We start from the raw sequence: 12,006 nt of genomic DNA on the forward strand, positions 1-12,006 counted from the left end.
ATATGGGGTTGGGTCCAGGTGGCCGGGAACCTTCGCAAACCACCTGGGATTACCTCCTGCATCACCTGGGCGGGAGACACGCGTGGACGCTGGGTGTAGGGCCTTGCAGTCATACATAAAGCCTCGTGAACACTATTGCAAATCCTTTACAACCTCTCTGATTCTCTCTTTGGGAGAAAATGCTAGAAGCAGAATCCCTGGATCAAAGGACATGAGTGTTTTTTGCTTGGAGAAACTCAAACTCACTGACACGCCGTGTCCTGGGACCAGGACGTGGGCCTTGTGGCCTCTCTGTTTCCATGTTTGGATCTTGCCTCATCTGTTAGGTGAAGATATATCTCACTGCCGTTCCGTCTGCCGGCGTTTGATCCCCGCTCTGCCCTTAAATGCCCGCGACTGTACACGGCGACGTTTCTCGCAGGGTCTTAGTGTCCTGGGGGTGATTTGTGAGAGCTCTGTGTGAATCAGGGACGTCACGTCCGACCCCACTTGTGGCCCGTGGTTTCCCTGTTCTGTGGTCTGTCGCTGAGTTTCCTGGGCTATAATTGCGTGGCCAGACATCTCGCTCTGTGGCATCTCTGTTTCCCATCCAGGAGCCCGGGAAGTACCCAGATTGTCTTCCAGATTTTCATGGGTCCATTGTTCCCCAAAACTCTTGAGTGCATCGGAATTTGTGCCAGTGCTGGGCCAACGTGAGTTGCTCAGTGGCTGGTTTTCAGAGATGCTGCCCCAGTTCCATGTCCAACCGGCCTGTCTTCCCAATGCTCTCCAGCGGGCTCAGGTGCTCACAAACTCGTGCTCCCTTGGTGCCGCCAGCCCCTCCCTCGTGCTACGTTATCACCCATCCTTTGTGTTTTGCAGCGCTCGCCCTATTCTTTGTTTTCCAAAAATTCTCAGCCGTTTTTAGGTAACTTACAATCATTTTGGCAAATTCTGCCAGGGGTTTCATGGATTGTGTGTTATGTTCTGAAGGGACAGAAAAGTGCACCACGCGGTCATCCCGCTCGTCCTCCCTCTCCAGACCCCCTTCGCCTGCCCCCTGCACCTCCCTTGCTGGAGCTGCACTCAGCTCTGCCCTGCGGGTCACCTGCTAGACTCAGTCCCCGCAGCGTCATCACCGCGAGCCCTGACCCCCGACGGCTTGTCCTCGCTCTGCGCACACCGAACAGAGCCTGAGGCCCACCTGCTCGTCAAGATATGGCAACTGTCGCCCCAGAGAAAGGAAGGACTCGACTGGTTCTCCCTCCAAAAGAGGGATTTGGCACTTTCTCTTATGCCCGGTGGGAAGTGCCCACGAGAGGTCAGGTCAGCAGCCTGACCTTTTCCCTATCACACGACAACTTTTGCCGGAAAGGGAAGATGGATGGTCACGTACTGTCATCGTTGGTTGTTTTAGGGGCCATGTGGGCAGCGATGGGCCTGAGCGTCACTTCACGAGACCACAGAGCGTCTCGGAACGATTGTTTGGCTCTTTTTTAAAGAACAAGAAACTGGGAACTGCGGTCTTTGCCTTTCTTGCAAGTCACTGAGTTTTTAATTGGGGCCGCCTGCTGCAAGGAGGGAGGAATGGCACCACTTCTCGCTGTGTTAGCTCCCCCTAGTGACACGTAGAGCTGGGCTCCAGCCTCAGGGGACAAGAGAAGGCTTCAGAGCTCTGCTGGTCTGAGCCGGGTGCACGGCCAGCAGTCGAGGGCACCTTGCCCGCGGCATCTCCCCAGCATCGTGCACTGTGATCTCCAGGTAATTAGGGACACAGGGTTGAGACAGGATGAAAACCACGGGCAGCTTCGGTGGTGGATCCCACCTGTCGTGTGGTGGGCCCTGCGGTGTGTAGGCGGAAACGCCGGCTTACAGGCAGGCGATCATGAATGCTCAGAGGCCATCACCCAGTCTGGAAGTGGCCGGGGGCCCCTGGGGCTCCTCACCCTCGGTGGCCACAGCATGCGGTTTGCCCCCTTGATGCACAAACTCCCAACAAGCCATCACCCTCAAGTTCAAACTAGAGAGTCCCCACAGAGGGGTATCCTCCAGCGTCGCTCTGCCCAACCCCAGCAGCCCGGGCAGATGTGGGTAAGGGAGTGGGGAGCTTGCCCGTTCCCTTCCCAAGCAAGGGAGAGTTGCAGAGGATGGCCCCGGCCTTTGCTGCCTCCTCCAGGCTGTCTTCAGCATGCCTTACTCCAGGACCCCCTGTTCTGAGGCTGTGTGGGGAATGAGGCAGTGGTGTCAGGCAGCTGTGCTGATTCTAAAGCCCCTGCAAGCACATGGGGGACGGGGTGCTAAGCAGGTGAGGGGAGGGCTGAGGCAGGAGTGCCCCCGGAACTAAGCCAGCAATGCGGCCAGACATGGCCCCAGGAGAGGGGAGAGGAAAGGAGGGCAGCTCCCACAGCCTGGCCAGTGCTGGGGTGCTGTGAGGGGCACAGACCACATCCACAGGTGTGAGCCGAAGCCCCTCAGTAGGGATCTGTGGAAACTTCTAGAATCACCACGGCCACCCCACCCTCCACACCCCTGTGTGGGTGATCCTCCCCCAGCCCAATCTCACCCCCTCACTTTTCTGTTTCAACCCCTCAGTGGATCCCCATTGTCCATAGGGAGAAATACGAATCTGCCTCTGAGACGGGCCCTAGGGCCCTTCCCGCCAAGCAGCATCTCTGGCCACCGTGAGCATAAGCTGGTCCCCCAACTCTGGGCGTCCCTCTCCTGCTCCCCAGCCTGGATTACTGCCTTCCCCAGCAGACGAAATGTTGATAGCTAAATGACGTTTCTAATAATCTAATTTCCATCAATGTAGGAAGGTTATGGAGAATATTTGAATGCCTAATGCTTTATTTGGAAAGGATCCCAAACATCACGCCATCCAGAGTCCAAGTTCTCGGCAGATTCTCAGGACGTCCCTCTGAGTACTGTACTGGCGATGGGTGGAGACCTCTTTGCTGAGTGCCCGCTCCCTCGGCAGCTAGACAGGCCCCCGAAGGGGGAAGACCGAGTCCTGCCCTTGAGCAGCGCACCCTCTGGGTGGAGAGAGAGGCTTCTCCTGGGACCTCTAAGCGGGCGAGGCTGTCCAGGGCCAAGCTGTACTGGCTATGGGGCCTTCGCGCCTTAGAGAGCCCTGCATGGACTGGCATGCGTGCTGGGTGAGTGGACACCTGGCCATTCCCGGGGAGGAGGGAGGCATTGTCCCCACGTGTGTGAGTAAGCAGACAGGCCACATGGGGACGGGGTGTTCAGGCCCACCCACTGGGCTGCTGGCACCATAGACGAGGTCGCGGATTTGAAAGTGCTCTGACCCCGGAGTCTCTCCCCACAGCCTGGCCTCGCCTGTGCCTCTCCTTCCCAGCCAAGCTCTTCCTGAATTTAAGACCATCCCTCCTTCCGTGTGTTGTCTCACCGCTGACCAGGGAAGCCAGGAGAGTGGGCAGAAGCTGACGGGCTAGCTTCACGAACCCTGTTCCACCCGTGCATTCACCACCCAGCTCCGCCCCAGCACCCACGGCCGGTCATGCTTCCTCTGTCCTTCCACCTGCGTCCCTCTGTCCGGTGATTCTGAAGCTCTTCTCAGACATCACAGCCTTTCTCATAAATGTTGTATCATTTCATTCAAAAACACGTCCAGCACGTATGCTTAAAAGAGCTCTTTAAATACATACGTACATATATATGCAAACTATGAAGTCATCACCTCACCTGGAAAAATTGAGAACGATTTCTTCGTGTAATTCAATATACAGTCAGCGCTCAGACCCCCGTGGGACTGCTGACTCTCCGTCTTCCATTCCGTCCCCCATTCTCGACCACCAGCCTCATGTGTTTGCCCTTAGAACTGCCGAGCCCCTGAGCTCCTTGTTACCAAGTCCAGCAGCAGCTTCCCAGCCCTGCTCCCAACCTGGCCTTTGACTCTGGCCGACTCCAGGCCCCATCTCTGTGGCACAACCCCCCTGGCTCCCAGGCTCCGCCTCTGCCCTCTCTCTGGCTCCTTTCACTCCCTTCTGTCCCTCTGCTCTCCTGGGATGGTGCCCTCATTCCTTCAGGAGCCACCCGGTTCCCGAGTCTCCTCCTCCGTGTGCCCCGGGGTCAATGCCTCTGTCCATCCCCAAATCCCAGGCAGACCCTTGGGGGGCAGCCTTGACACCTCCCAGCCCTTGATGCCCACAACCATTGGCTGGTCCATTTGTTGACTCGCAGTCCCCAACATCAGATGCACAGTCACTTTCTCCTTTGTTGCAGTCAGCACCCTCATTTGGTATCATCTGCTGCCTGAGTCCTCACCACAGTCCTGCAGCTGGGCCTCACGGCCGGTGCACTCCCCAGCTTTAGCCCAGTCATCTCCAAGTACGCCTGTGGCTTGTAGGTGTTCAAAGACCAGCTGACGCAGGGATCGTGGGCTCTCACCTCCCCGGCTTGTTTGAGACGTGGAACAGGACGCTCTGGGCTCGAGTCCCAGCCTTGCTCCTCATCAGAATGCTGTTTCACTTTTCTTCTTACAAGGCAGGAATGCCGGTGACAGCCCCACGGGTGGCGGTGGGGAGGGTCCATGCGGGGCCTGCAGCCGCCCCCCTCCCTGCTGCCTGTGATCAGAGCAGCAGGGGTGAGGGACAGCATGCCCAGCCCAGCTTGTCCAAGGTGGAGGCTTGCTGTGGCTTTTCCCTGCTGGGGACCTGATTCCCCAGCCTCACTTGTGCATCAATTTCTTAAACCATGTTCCTTTCACCCCGAGCTTCACCCAGGGGTCTGGCGCAGTGGGTCCTGGCACTGGGACGTGGGAGAGAGTAGGAATTGGAGGGAGACACCCTCCCCATCCCAGACTTGCCACACCCCAGCAGGTGTGGGGCCCAGAGTTTACCTTCATTTTGCAGGTGAGGAACACTGAAGCATCAAAGCTTCCAGAAGGTTCTCCAGGAATGTTCAGCTGGTCAAGGGTAGCAGGACACACCAGTGTGGCCACCTCTTCCAAGGCAGCTGTTTTTCTTAGGGAATAAGGCCCTGTGGAATCAGAATCCAAACAGAAGGACACAGGGTTTCAAAAGTTGAGAAAACCGTGGCTTAGGCCAGTCTGGGCCAGCCTCACTCTCCCTGGGGATGCCTGCCCCATGTCACCTGCCTCTCCGGACTTCCTAGGCCCCCCCATTGCCTGCCCAAGCACATGCACACTCACCTCTGCCTCGACCTCCACAGGGGTCCTGCATGGCCAGGCCCTGGTGGCTGTTCGTGTTGCAGCGGGCAGTTTCGGGGTTGCATTATGGGGACAAGCTCACAAGGCTGGCAGCCAGGGATGTTCCCACACTCATTATACTTTCAAAGCAGCTAAGCAGCCAAGGACCCCCTTCCCAGCCCTGCCCTACATCCTTGCTTTACTGACCCAGAGCAGGGTCCGCAAACCAGGCCCACGGGCCAAATCCAGCCAGTGCCTGTTTTTGTAAATAAAGTTTTATTGAGACGCCCATTCATTTACATTCTGTCTGTGGCTGCTTTTGCCATACAAAGGCAGAGTTGAGTCACTGCGACAGAGACCTTGCATCCCTCAAGACCTAAAATGCTGCCCAGCCCTTCACAAAAAGCTCCTCAATGCCTGTCCTTGACAATCAGTAGAGCCTTCCAGGTACGCAGACCCCAGGTCCAATCCAGCCCGTTCTAGGACAAACAGCTTAAGGCCCTTAGGGCGCAGTTTTCTATGGTGTGAAGTGAGAACAGGTAGCCCCCGTCTAGCTTGAGTTTTGCGAGTACAAAGTGCACACACTGCAGTTGATTAATCAGGGACTGTGGTTTGCACTACTCAGACTGCCAGCGGTCATGATCCGGTCATGGCCTGTGGGCCTGGGTCTTGCTCTGGGGGGAAGCTCACTCTGCAGGTGAGGAGAAAAACCCCACAACAGGTGCAGGCCACATAGCTGGTTTGAGCAGCTTTTACCGCTGCGTCTCCTGCCCGCGGGGTGGGGGAGCAGGGACGGAGCCGCGCTGCTGGTGCTGGCATCGGTGACGGTGGAAAGCAGGGAGCGTCACTGGAGGGGAGCAGATGCTGGGTTTCTTCAGTGCTCATCTTTATCGTTGACGTACCTGTGAGAGAACTGCCTTCACTCGTAGGAGTTTGAAACTCTGGCATCCTCCCTTCCTGTTGAAACAACTGTTTTTAAGGCACAGTTTGTAAAACCAGCATCTTAGGATTGCAGCTGCCATGTGATAGCAGGTCAGCCCACGTCCCACGCTGAGGAAGATTCGCTGCCATTAGTCCCGGGCCTGGGGCACCCCTCCTGCTCCCCACATGGGCAAGCTCGCTCTGTCAGAGCCCTCCCAATCTCCTCCTCGTCCTTGCTCCGGAGCACCCATGGCAGAACCTCTCAAACCCCACACTGCTCCAGACGTCCGTAATTCCTGCAGCACATCTACCAGTCTGAAGGCCGGAGCCGTCTTCCTCTGCACGCTCATGGTGCCAAGCCCAGAGCTGCATCTGGGCTGCTTATGAACATGTGTTGACCATAACAGCGGGTTATCGCTTGAACACCATGAAATCCCACATTCAGCACAGGGGCTACACCAAGTTCAAGCTATTCCATCAGAGCCTGGAATGTGTAGTGACTGGGCTTCGGCTGAGTACCTTTCCTAGAGGAACTCATGCTTGTCAGATATATTGGTTATCGATTGCTGCATAACAAGTGTTCCCTACGCAGCTTGAATCAATGCACATGTGCTGCATCGCAGTGTGCGGACCCCAGGTGTTCAGGCACAACTTAGCTGCGTCCTCTAGTTTGGGTCTCGCCCAGGGTGGCAGCCAGGGCAGCTGTCTCACCTGAGGGCTGGATTGGGGAAGGATCCATTTCTAAGCTCACTTGTATGGTGGTTGGCAGGCCTCTCTTTCTTGGGCTGTTGGACAGAAATCTCCCTGAGCTCCTTGCCATGGCGAGCCTCTCCAGGGGGCATCTCCCTGCATGGCTGCTGGCTTCCTCAGTGCATGAGAGGGCAGGATGGGCCAGCAGGACGGGCACTAGCCATGGAGAAGCACAGTCTCCTGGAAGCTAATCATGGCACCGCCACCTACCATGTCTGCCACGTTCTGCTGGTCAGAAGCAAGTGCTCGCAGGAGGGGATTACACAAGGGAGGGTGTGAGTACCAGGAGGTGGGACCATGGTGCGTCTCCACCGTCCAGGATGCTGGTGTTCAAGGCTGTGGGAGGCAGAACCCCCAGGACACACCTGTGCTGCTCCTGGCTTGCAAAGGACCCGCAAGGAGAGACAGACATTTAAACACCTCAGCACGTGGTGACATGACTACTGACAGTCCCTCCGGGGACACAGCCCAAGCAGGACCAGGGCACCATCCACACCCACTGGGCAAGTCACTGGACAGTGCAGGGGAAGAGCATGGAGCAAGACACTGTGTTCGGGCCACCTTACAGAATGCCGCCTCCTTGCTGGCCACCAAGCTGTGTCCTCTCAAAACTTACTTCATTTCATCTCTGAAACCCGTGACGTCTGATATTTTCTCCTATTTTACAAAAGAAACTGAGACTCAGAGAGTTTGAGCTGTGTCCCAAGTCCCACAGGCTGAGCCCGGATCCTAAAACTCACCATCCAGGGCTTTTCCCACGACCTTCCACCTGCAGCCTCTGTAGCCTGGAGTCCATGACATTGATTGTTTTTGAAGATGGCTTTTGGGACCCATTTCCTGATTTTTCTTGTTAATAACAGCTTCCTTAGAGTTGTTTTGGGTTTGGCTCAGCAGTGAGGTGATTGGAGGAGAGACAGGCATTTGAGCTCAAGGGAAGGGCACCAGGCTGCGTGAGCTGGGGCTGGGCTGAGGCAGCCGCTCCAGGAACCCGGGAACATGGCCTTGAATCCCCTGCCCTCCCCTGCGCGTTATGCTGGGCGTCGGGCTGCCTGGAGTCCAGTGCTGTGTGAGTCGAGACCTGGGGCCAAGCCCTTCCCTCTCTGCCCCAGTCTTCCCCTGCAGGAAAGGCAGTGATGAGTGCCCACCTCCTGGGGTTATGAGGGGGAGGTGAGCCCTGACAAAAGGCTTGCACAGGCACCCTCACACTGCCCTCAGCTCTGTGGTCACACCCCACTGATGGGTCTCTATGGTTCCAGCAGCCAGCAAACTAGATGAGAACAGCACTCTTCAAAAGGCCCTGTAGATTTCTGGAGAGAAGGGGCTTTCGCTTGAGAAAAGGGTGATCCATATCTTTTGTGTTCATTACAGATTTATAAAACACAATCTTCTCACTTTGAATTCTGTTGTAGGCTTTTTTAAACATTACTGTATGCTATCGAACTGAACACTCGTTTACAGACCGGGAGTTTCTCAAGGGGGCCCTGGCAGCTGCCTGGCCTCCTGCGGGGCCCCAGGCATTGGACTTGATGTTGGGTGACAAGAGTGATTCTCCTGTCTTCCTTCTGGGTACTGTGCCCCTGCCCAGAAGTGAACGAAGCCTTTGTGTTTCCGGGCTCCACTCACCTTTGAGATTCTGTTCCTTTCCCACATTCCTGTGCTGAGTCATTGTTCTGTCTCCGGTCTCGACTTGTCCCCCACTGAGTTGAAGAACTATGATCCATTTAAGCCTCCTTTATGTATCGCAAAGACCCCAGAGGTTAGATAATTACCAGAGCCGGAGTCTGTCTCCAGGTACCGGCTTAGAGGAACAGATTGGATTGGCAAAGTTTGCTGAGAAGGTAAACTACGTTAGAGAGTTCTATTTCCTGTTTACTTTGACAGGAAATCAGAAAGAGTGTTTGGCCAGAAAACGGTGATGTAATTAAAGTAAACTGATGAACATGTAATTTTTTTTATTATACAAGCAAATACCTTTCTCGTTATATTAAAATGTTAACAATGATCATCAAGGTATCAGTTAAAAAATTGCTCTACCCGAATAATGAGTCACTGGGTTACAGGAAGTGAAAGAAACCTAGCTTAGCCTAGCATGGCCTAGCAGGATCTAGCATGGCCTAACATGACCTAGCATGGTCTAGCATGACCTAATGTGATCTAGCATGGCCTATGGCCTACTGTGATCTAACATGGTCTGACATGACCGAGCACGATCTAACATGATCTAGCATGGTCTGACATGGCCTAGCATAATCTAATATGGCCTAGCATGATCTATTATGGCCTAGCAAGGCCTAGGATAGTCTGGCATGGCCTAGCATGATCTAGCATGTTCTGACATGGCCTAGCATGGCCTAGCATGGTTTAGCACTGGCAGATGCCCAGCCCGGCCCCAGGTGGCACTGGCACCTGGATGACCTTCTGTCCGGTGTGGCCCCAGCAGATGCCCTACCCCACTGCCCTTCCCACCTCCTACGTGGCCCTTGCTTCCCCTGGCCCATTGTCACCTATTGAATCCTCCCCGTTATTGAAGGATGCTCTGTTTTCCAGAAGAGACCCCATGTCCCCCAGCCAGAAATGTCTTCTCATGGCCCTTTGAACCTGTCCTCACATTACATCCTGTATCATGATTACTGTAACTTTGCTCTCTTGTTACATGTGTCACTGAGTCTTTATATCCACTCACCCCTCAGCGCCAAGCCTAGGGCCTGGTCGATATTCAGGAAAATGTCAGCACATTATGCTGTGGTGACAACCAGCCACCAAGTCCCAGCGGCTTACTCCCCAGCCACAGATTGAGGGATCGGCCCCCACAGTGGGAGCTGCCAGTCAGGTGGTAGTGGGGAAAGAGGAGGTAGCAGGCCGGGGAACCTCTGGAAGCTTCTGCCAGGAGGTGGCCTGGGTCACTGCTGCCCACGTGTCGCTACCACTCCCCTGTCATCGACCACACTGGGGCCAGAAGGGGAGACGTGTTGGGCCCCCCTCAGGAGGGAGACTTTCACAGGCCAGACGGACGACCCTCCCACAGAGGCAGTGTGTAGTTCGAATGAGCAAGCGTGTCTGCAGGGTTAATTCCTGCAGCACAGAAAACCTTCCCTGAGACTCTCAAGCATGCCCTCATCTACCCAATATCTTTCCAGACCTGTTGTCTTTTACTTTCCGTGGTGTGAGCACACAGTTCCTATCCAGCAACCTCACCTTGTAGCAGAAGCTCTTAAATGCTGACGAGGGAGGGTCTGCCACTCAGGACTGAGGATGACCACATCCACTCGGGCTCTGGCAGGCACGGAGTTAGGCGGCCATGAGCCAGCGCTCTCCACTCTCCAGCAAATTAAGACTGAGCCAGGCACAACCGTGCTGTTCCAGTGTCCGCTTGTTGATCCCACTGCTGCTGGCTGGCCACGTCGGGGGGCAGCGCGTCCGCCCAGGGGGTCACGTGAGGTGGACAAAGTGCACCCTTCCTGCTCTGTGGGGCTTGCGTGCAGGGCCTCCGTACACAATCAGCCAGAATCCCAGAAGATTCCAGAAATCTTCAGGTGCAGGGTGCCTCTCAAGACCCCCAAGTTCCTCTGTTACTGCCTCGGCGGCATCGTCAGCCCTGATGTGAGACATCACCCTTGCAAGCCACCTCTCAGGGCTGCGTGCAGGCAGCCTGGCTCTCAGCACGTGCCAGAGCCTGCTGTGCGAAAATGCTCTTTACAGCTGATTTCATGCATGTGAAGAAAGCATCCCGGTCTGACATCTGTGTTTACCATGCAGCACGGGCGCAAAGCAGGGAGAACACGCACACAAGCGCCCATCAGACGGTCCATCTGTGCCCCCACACACACACGCGCGGGGACCAACAAGCACGGCCTTTGGGGCTGCAAACAGCAGTGCCTCCCTAAGTCGGGTCGTCCTGCCGACGTGGAGACCCAGATGCTTGTAGGAGCCAAGAAAATACGTCTCCAAACCGACATGCTCTGCTCTGTGTTTACACTCATTTCTCTCTTCCCTACTTGTGTCATCATCAAAAAAGTCCTTGTTACCCGCAGCATTTTTACGGCACAAAAGCTCTGTGCTGCAGGATAGCTGGTGGGCACATCAGAGCAGCTCAGCTTGCGGACGGCGGTGCACGGGGCTTAGCTGCCCCTCACGGGACCCCCGGGTTTTGTCCAGCATGTGACGACCCCAGCAGAGAGGCACGTGACCCCGGAATTCCAGGAACCGCCTCGAGCCCCTGGGAGCCCCAGTTTCTGTGGACCTCCGTGTCCAGAGAACAGTCGCGGGCCCGGGATTTGGAAAGGAAACCCTGGGGTGGGGGTGGGGCACCTCGTGCAGACGGGTTCTGACCGACTACCAGGATAATGGCCGTGCTCAATTTTGCCTTTCACGTTTTAATTGTACAACAGTAATTTTGCGATAGAGTTGCCGATGGCAAACATGAAAAAGACATTAACTTTATTTATGTTTTGGATTATTAATGTGGCTGTTAAAATTCCTCCAGTTAGTTTTGATTGAATTGTTTTTTTGTGTGATTCTGTTGTTTAATGGAGCGGTAAATAAGAATTTCTGATAATGAGGCCGAGCATCTGTCACAACAACCTGGTGTGGGTTATTAACATTTCCATTAACGGCAGGGTGGGCCGCGACCGTTCGGGAGCCACACAGTTAGAACAAAATAAATAGTCGGTGTCAGGCTGAGTGGGTGTTAATTACTATTTTATTCTACACTGGGGGGAGAGAGGGGAAGGGGTGACTCTCGAAGGTCGTTCTCTCCTGAGGGCCGGTGTGCGGGGCCGTCGCCCTCAGACAGTGGCTTTTGTGTCGTCTCCGTACATGGTCTGGAGACACTCCTGGGCCCACAGGCAGCTCCCAGGGCTCCTGGGCTCCGGGGTCCGGCCCAGCACAGACCCACTGAGGCACGCGCACGGGCGGGGGAAGGGAGTAGCTCCAGGAGGCAGAGAGCAGCCCATCAGGCACAAGTGCCCGGGGACGAACTCAAGAGACGGCGCGGAGCTGGCAGACGCAGAGGAGACGTGTTCTGCGCGTACACGCATGCTCTCTGCACTATCCCAGCTTTTTTGCGGTGTCCTCCCCACCTCTCCTGGCAGGGTGTGGCCCTCAGGGCGGGAGAACCAGGTCCTCAGAGTTGGAGCTGTATGGGGCCTCCGGGCAGGGGCATGGGGAGTGGTACGGTCTCTGCTCCT

At 55.6% G+C, this 12,006-nt stretch overlaps 1 protein-coding gene across 7 annotated transcripts in view; it reads left to right on the forward strand.

Annotated features, from left to right (window-relative positions):
- The window catches only part of SDK1 (sidekick cell adhesion molecule 1), an 867,584-nt gene that overhangs the window by 811,136 nt on the left and 44,442 nt on the right, over positions 1-12,006 (forward strand). The window lies entirely within an intron of this gene.

Source organism: Ailuropoda melanoleuca, chromosome 10, assembly GCF_002007445.2.
Source record: "Ailuropoda melanoleuca isolate Jingjing chromosome 10, ASM200744v2, whole genome shotgun sequence".
NCBI classification, from domain to species: Eukaryota; Metazoa; Chordata; class Mammalia; order Carnivora; family Ursidae; genus Ailuropoda; species Ailuropoda melanoleuca.